The sequence below is a fragment of the Fundulus heteroclitus genome, chromosome 7, assembly GCF_011125445.2.
Source record: "Fundulus heteroclitus isolate FHET01 chromosome 7, MU-UCD_Fhet_4.1, whole genome shotgun sequence".
Lineage (NCBI taxonomy): Eukaryota > Metazoa > Chordata > Actinopteri > Cyprinodontiformes > Fundulidae > Fundulus > Fundulus heteroclitus.
Window position 1 is genome coordinate 4,183,088 of NC_046367.1, and position 8,238 is coordinate 4,191,325.

Below are 8,238 nucleotides of genomic sequence, written 5' to 3' on the forward strand. Positions count from 1 at the left end.
CTTTTAATGGATAAAAACAACTGCCAAGGCGGGTATTAACCCCGCTCTCCCAGGTGGGAGGCGAGGTGACTATCCCATGAGTCACCAGAGACATATAGCTGCTATGTAGTAAACGGTGCTTGATGGATGCGGGGCAAAGTTCCTCCGTTCATGGGTATTGAAAAAATGCTCCGCGGGTGCTGGTTCTATGGTTGTTGGGCCAGGTACAGGTCCCTGGTTTGTTCCGGAGTACCAGGGGGCTGTTCCACGGAGGTTCATGCGGGCCTTGATGGCTGAGTTAACAGATATATAAGTTCTGTTCCGCCCCCCCCCCCCCCGGTTCTCTGTTCGATAAATATGTACACAAAAAATAAATAAATGTCAATTCAAAAAGCCAATGAGGCCTGCCTGAAGAGATTTTTGAACCCCGCTCCCCCGTGTGGGAGTCGGGTTATTTCCCCACCAGACCTAGCCCCTCTGGTGATGAAAGTCAAGCAGTAATAACCATAATATGTAGCCCTTAAGAAATAGAAAATGACACAAAAAAAATAAAAATAAATAACAACCAGGCGGGTGTTGTACCCTGCTCCTCCAGGTGGGAGCTCATCATGTCAGCCACTCCGCCATACCCCTTGGGCTGTTTACATTGAGGCGCATGGTCCTTATGAACGTAACGGTTGCCATGGCAACAGTTAAATGGTTACTAGCTAAGCCACACCCTTTAGCCTCCTATTGGTCCATTAATAATTATTCCTACGTCATCAGTGACGTCATTGACCATTGTAAAATTGAGAAAAATAAATGAGCTAATGTTGGTTTCAAACCCTGCTCCTTTGGGTGGGAGCCCATGTTGTTAACCAAAGTGTCCCCTTATTATGTTAATGCCCATTGCAGCCTGCTCTGGGTCTCCTAACCTCCACATGCTGCATGGATGTCCAGGCAGCAGCAGCCTGCTCTGGGTCTCCTAACCTCCACATGCTGCATGGATGTCCAGGCAGCAGCAGCCTGCTCTGGGTATCCTAACCTCCACATGCAGCATGGATGTCCAGGCAGCAGCAGCCTGCTCTGGGTCTCCTAACCTCCACATGCAGCATGGATCTCCCAGCAGCAGCAGCCTGCTCTGGGTCTCCTAACCTCCACATGCTGCATGGATGTCCAGGCAGCAGCAGCCTGCTCTGGGTCTCCTAACCTCCACATGCTGCATGGATGTCCAGGCAGCAGCAGCCTGCTCTGGGTATCCTAACCTCCACATGCAGCATGGATGTCCAGGCAGCAGCAGCCTGCTCTGGGTCTCCTAACCTCCACATGCAGCATGGATCTCCCAGCAGCAGCAGCCTGCTCTGGGTCTCCTAACCTCCACATGCTGCATGGATGTCCAGGCAGCAGCAGCCTGCTCTGGGTCTCCTAACCTCCACATGCAGCATGGATGTCCCTGCAGCATGAGTCTGCTCTGGGTCTCCTAACCTCCACATGCAGCATGGATCTCCCTGCAGCAGCATGAGCCTGCTCTGGGTCTCCTAACCTCCACATGCTGCATGGATGTCCAGGCAGCAGCAGCCTGCTCTGGGTATCCTAACCTCCACATGCAGCATGGATGTCCAGGCAGCAGCAGCCTGCTCTGGGTCTCCTAACCTCCACATGCAGCATGGATCTCCCAGCAGCAGCAGCCTGCTCTGGGTCTCCTAACCTCCACATGCTGCATGGATGTCCAGGCAGCAGCAGCCTGCTCTGGGTATCCTAACCTCCACATGCAGCATGGATGTCCAGGCAGCAGCAGCCTGCTCTGGGTCTCCTAACCTCCACATGCAGCATGGATCTCCCAGCAGCAGCAGCCTGCTCTGGGTCTCCTAACCTCCACATGCTGCATGGATGTCCAGGCAGCAGCAGCCTGCTCTGGGTCTCCTAACCTCCACATGCAGCATGGATGTCCCTGCAGCATGAGCCTGCTCTGGGTCTCCTAACCTCCACATGCAGCATTGATCTCCCCGCAGCAGCATGAGCCTGCTCTGGGTCTCCTAACCTCCACATGCTGCATGGATGTCCCAGCAGCAGCAGCCAGCAGCATGAGCCTGCTCTGGGTCTCCTAACCTCCACATGCTGCATGGATGTCCAGGCAGCAGCAGCCTGCTCTGGGTATCCTAACCTCCACATGCAGCATGGATGTCCAGGCAGCAGCAGCCTGCTCTGGGTCTCCTAACCTCCACATGCAGCATGGATCTCCCAGCAGCAGCAGCCTGCTCTGGGTCTCCTAACCTCCACATGCTGCATGGATGTCCAGGCAGCAGCAGCCTGCTCTGGGTCTCCTAACCTCCACATGCAGCATGGATGTCCCTGCAGCATGAGCCTGCTCTGGGTCTCCTAACCTCCACATGCTGCATGGATGTCCCAGCAGCAGCAGCCAGCAGCATGAGCCTGCTCTGGGTCTCCTAACCTCCACATGCAGCATGGATCTCCCCGCAGCAGCATGAGCCTGCTCTGGGTCTCCTAACTCCACATGCAGCATGGATCTCCCTGCAGCAGCATGAGCCTGCTCTGGGTCTCCTAACCTCCACATGCTGCATGGATGTCCCAGCAGCAGCAGCCAGCAGCATGAGCCTGCTCTGGGTCTCCTAACCTCCACATGCTGCATGGATGTCCCAGCAGCAGCAGCAGCCAGCAGCATGAGCCTGCTCTGGATCTCCTAACCTCCACATGCTGCATAGATATCCCAGCAGCACCCTGCTCTGGGTCTCCTAACCCCCACATGCTGCATGGAGCTCTCATCATCAGCATCATGCTGCCCTGGTTCTCCAAGGGGTCATAAACTGACACATCTCACAACCAGCATGGAGGCCTCATTGTGGGCCTGGCCCTCCACATCAGCCGGTCCTGGTTCTCCAGGGGCACAGCTTGGTTCTCACAACCAGCATTTTCAGCTTGACTTTTGTACCCATGGTATGGCCAGGAACCACCGGAGCCCACCCCACCCGGGAAGAGCCTCCATCCCCGGCCTAATCTTCAAGAGCAAGTGGCCCACTAACCCTCCAACCTTGAGCTACACACATCCAGGACCATCCCCAGCCTTTTCCCTTACATATCTCCCTCATTGGACTTCTCGAGACTCATTTCCTATTTTCGTATATAAGGTTGTTTTTTTTTGGCATAAGGCCCCTGGATCCCTCCAGACCCTTGTATCTTCCTGGGCTACTCCTGTTAAATCCGTATCCACCCCATGCTGGAGGACTTAGAAAACCGCAGCCATACCAGAAGAACGAAACAAAAAAAAAAAATTCTAAGTGCCCGTGCACCTGGTAAGGCAGAGCTCCAGCAGGACAGGGGAACCTCCCGCTGCTACAGCCCCAGCCCGAGGCCCTCTCCTCGGGCTACGTTCTCACACTGTTCCCCCTCCACGCTCCTGGTTCTCAACACTTAGAATTTTTTTCCTGTTTCGCGCACCTGGTATAGCAGAGCTCCAGCAAGACGGGGAAATCCCACTGCTGGAGGCCCAGCCACAGGCCCTCTTCTGGGTGAGAGCTCTCTGACACTACCCCCTCCTAGACTGGAGTTGGGACTTTATAAGTTTTATTTTTTTATTTTATTTGCCAGGAATAATGAATGGATAAATGTCTTAAAGAACACCATTTATTAAAGATAAATAATTGTTTTCACCCAAACTGTAACAGAAAGCAAATACAGTCACATCACTACTGATTTATTTATTTATTTATTTTTTACTATTTTTTGGATCTCAGCACACGTGCACCTCGGCTGCGTCCTGGAGGTCTCTTTCTCAGCGTGTAGGTTAACAATGGTCTCTTTCTTATGGGTTGTTGTGTCCCTCTATTTGGTGCATACGAAGGATCACTCTCAGAAGTGTCATCAGACTCGCCCTCACAAGTGTAATCACGCTCGCTGTCAGGAGTGTAATCACCGTCGCTCTCAGAAGCGTGATCAGGGCTTTGTGATCCAGTGGCCTGGCTGGATGTTGGTGAGGACAGCGCAGCACCGGCAGGGGGGCTGGAAGGCAATGGCAGCTGGCTGGATGCAGCAGGCTGGCTGGATGACGCCCCCTCCGCTTCCTCCTCAAGCCCATCACCTGATAAGTCTGACATGGAGAGGAGAGAAGGTTCGGCGGTGTCATGTCCCATTGTATGCGATGGCTTGACGGCTGCCTCGAAATTCTGACGGATCCGAGCTAGCTCTGGTGCGGTGCGGTGGAGCGCGTAGAATTTGTCTGCTGTCCGTGTGTCATGACATATGGTCTTTGAAATGTTGGTCCGGGCACTTGGGGACAGAGTATTCCTTGCCTTGAAAAATAGAGATGGTTCTTCAATATTAATATTTTTATTTTAGGTTTATTACGTGGAAAAGTGATATAATTACTTACGTATGTGGCTATTGATGTTCGGAAATCTGTGAATGTGGGGCGCCCAGGAAAACCCATGTCCAGCCAGGCGGCTTGCATCGGCACGATCAGTTTTTCTATCTTTGTGAATTTTTCGGTGAAGAGAAGAAGGTCTGTGGGTGGGTTTAGTTTCTGTCTGATGAGCATCCACTGCTCCACCCATGAGAACTCCTCTACAGTTAAGTAGAGCTGTGCGGGGCCAAAAGCACGGTTGGTTTTGTGTTCCTTCATCTGTGGTGCAAAGCAGAGGGTGTGTTAATGGACAAATGGGACAAGACAGAGAGTGTTTGTCATTCCAATATCAGTAGACTTACATTGATCACAAAGCCCACTTGCCCCACTGTGGCAACCTGCTGGGCCTCGTCAACCTCCGCCACAGTCATGTTCTTTAGAACACCGGTCCGGTGTCCATAGAGGCTTGCTAGATAAACACTGAGGTACCCGAAGAATCTCCTGCGTGCCTCCGGGTTGGTGTCCTCAGACAGTTGATCTGAAAACAAAAATTAAAGGGTTAGAACATGGATGTCAGTAACTCAGGTAAGTAATTTAATATAGTACAAATTTAAGTCTGACCAAGAAGTTCAGGGATGCGTCTCCTGGCCAGGACTTTGCAGAGGTGAAGTTGGTCCTTGGAGATGGTCCGGCTCAACTTCTTTTTCTTGACACTTATCTGATGCATGACCACATCTGGGCCAAGGTTTGAAATGCACTCTGAGATAGCACGAAGCACGGAAAACACTGCTCTTTTTGGAACCCTGGATGAGGAGGGAGGGGTGTCCCTGAAGTAGGTCAGGAACTGGGACAAATTCACCAGGTAGGTTTTCACTGTGTTCTCAGCCTTTCCCTCACTTAGCAGATGTTCTGGCCACCTGCACAGAAATAAATAATTGGAATCTTTTTACATGGGGACATTTTATTTTAACTAAAAGGCATTAGAGAGATGCTTACTGGTATGTGCTGGACATATTTGAAAGGAAAGTCCAATTTTGGAGGATTGTCTGCCCTTCAGTTATAAACGAGAGGAAGGCCATGATTCTACCCACTTTGGATCTTTGATTTTCGATCCTTTTCCTCAGACCACGGGAGCCCTTGAGGTGCTGCCATTATTCAGTGATGTATTCCACTGAAAAAAAAAAAAACGACAAAAAAAAAAAACCCGTTTCATAATGAAGTTGTATGCTGTAAAAAAATTGAAAAATACAGCAATCAGTGACATTACTTACAGATGCTTGGTGGGAATTCGGGGTATGCTTTCGCCAAACAGAGGGTGCTCCGGAAAAAAGGAAAGCGAAAATTGAATAAAATGAATAAAAACAGGAAAACGGAAATGGAACTAAAAGGACGTTGCACCGGGGAAGCGTTTACAGGGGGACTGACAAGAGACACTTCTGTTATGGGTAAAAGTGTTCTAAACTGCTAATAACGATGTATAACTTTCAAAAATGGGTAAGCGTCCAGGTGTCTGTGGGTCACAGAGTTGTGTTCTTGCGGGACTGAAGCGTAAAACCGCGTGTGGATGAAACATTCGTAGGTCGTAACCAGCACACGCTCTCCACCTTTTAAACTAAGCGGGAACTTAACGCGTTGAAAACATCTTTCGGCGTTGACGTTTAAAAATGATGAAAAACATAGAACTATTTAAGATGGTGAAAAAGCAGGCCTGCATGTGTTTGTCTGTCTGAATGTCATTGTTTGTATGTAACTGTACGTATGTATTGTATGTAACTAAACGTTCATCTGTGTGAATGAATTCGGGGTTAAAATTAATGTTCATGGTTTCAGAATGTTCATTTGTTTTGGGAGAACTGCAGCTCCGTAATTCAAATGACATTTTAAACATGGACTATGTTAACAAAAAGGTAAAGGAAAAGAGATACTTCAATAATAACATTTGTTTTTTCAAATTAAATATATAATATCTGGACCAAATTAAATTGATACACGGAGAGATTAACATGGCTAGAATGAAAATATTTCATCTTTGTTAGACAATTGGAACTGGTAATAAGCTTTACATAAAGCTTGTTGAGTTTACTGTATGAAATTAGATCCTATAACTTGTTTTTTTTAGCCCTAAAGTAATTTAAAATTACTGAGATCTCATTGCCTATAATAATAATAATGATTCATCACAAACCAGTCCAGTTGAAAGAAGTTTAGATATACATGTGTCATGTTAGCCTTAAGGTGTCGGGCCCACATGCAGAAACACACTCGGTTACACAGGTAGAAGTTAAAGGGTTTATTGACTCAGACGGATAACAAGACGGCAGAACTAATCTGCGGAAGGAGGAGACGGCTCGGACGGGCTCGGGACCAGGGAACCGGATCGATCTAGGAGCAAGGTGAGTGATTAGTGCTAGTAATGGTTCAGAGAGGAGACTACTGAGCATAAGCTTACCACGAGGTGCGAGAGAACACGGCCGGGGAGGATGGTGTGTGTGTGGACTCAGCTCTGTTGTTGATGGCAGATGTCCGGGTTGCTGGTGAGCGGGGCGAGGAGGTCCGAGCAGCACCGTGGGTACCGAGATCCAGAACAGCGAGAGGAACCGGAGGATGTTGGAGAGAGTCTTGGATCCAGAGGTGAGGTTTCGACTCTGAAGGAGGTCGGAGGAACTGGAGAGTCACGAAGGGAATCCTGGAGCTCGAGAAGGTAACCTTAGGAAACACAGAGGCAAAGTTAGCGTCGAGTGGAAAAACTGGCGAGAGGTCGTGGTTGCTAGGCATACCGCAACAAAAACACTCTGGCGTCCTCTCGCTGTTCGAGCGCTGTTCTTGTAGGCCACTCGGGTGCTGCTGGATGAGTCGCAGGTGTGCGTCTCCGCCCACCAGTCAACCATGAACACCTGTGGAGGAAAGATGGCAGGACTGGCAGAGAGCTGCACAGCCCTGCTAACTGAGTCCTGACAACTTGATTTTTTATTTAAATAGATGAGAAAAAACTGTGCTTTGAACAAACTGTATGGAAGTAAATATGAATTGCTTTCCTAAGGGTTTTCTATTCATTTATTTTATTTCTTTTTACATGGGATTTGAATGCAACTAATGAGAAATTTTGAATAGCCTCAAAATGTCAGAAGGCCACGTTACACGCGTCATCAGTTACAAAATCATCTGATGTTATTAGTTATGCTGAGCTGAGGCGATCCTCAGAGGGACAGTTTAACCTGAAACAGGACAAAATATATGATAAACAAATCTGACCATGATTTAAACATCTGAATGTTTATGGCGAGGCTCGGTCTGTGTGTTATGGCCTGGGGGCACGAAAACTATGTCAGAGGGAAAAAATAAAATAAAGCCAGCTTTTGAAGGGTTAAATTCTAATTCAAATCTTGGGTTGTTTTGGGTAGCTTTCTCAATGTGCTTACGGGGAAAACTCTTATCATTTACAGAGAAACACTACAAGTTCAAAAAACTAAAAGGGAAAAAAATCATTGTTTTAAAGTTTCACACTTGACCAATTTAGATTGAAAAGGTATATATGAATAAAAGTATTACTAACAGCAAATACACATGGTCAAAAGACCAGAAGGATATCAAAAAGGTTTGTAATAAGTCAAAAACCTATGTCATATTGGAAAAGACATAATTGTGCTCCTTGGAAGACAATTTTGTTTTAGTTTTGTTTGGTTAATTTCTTTCGGGTTTTTTTTTTCTTTCTTTTGGAGGTGTTTTGAACAAAGTTTCAAAGGAAAGGGGAAGAATAGAAACCTTCCCAGGATCAGAAAAAAAAGGAAAAAACATCACATTAAAGGGACACTAAGGGGACCAGGGTTTTAACTGCATGCTATTAACACTCTTGTTTTTCTCTGAGTTATTGCTTTCAGATTAAAGGAGACGCCACCTTTCTGCTAACAGAAGACTCTGAGAAG

General features: G+C 47.9%; 1 long non-coding RNA gene across 1 annotated transcript; it reads right to left on the reverse strand.

The window, feature by feature from the left end:
• Positions 1-4,783: 4,783 nt before the first annotated feature.
• Positions 4,784-5,746, reverse strand: LOC118563588. The gene is made up of 4 exons (XR_004931283.1): positions 5,587-5,746; positions 5,312-5,486; positions 4,937-5,232; positions 4,784-4,853 (listed from the first exon to the last, which is right to left on the reverse strand). It is a non-coding gene; the product is annotated as an uncharacterized LOC118563588 (long non-coding RNA).
• Positions 5,747-8,238: the final 2,492 nt, after the last annotated feature.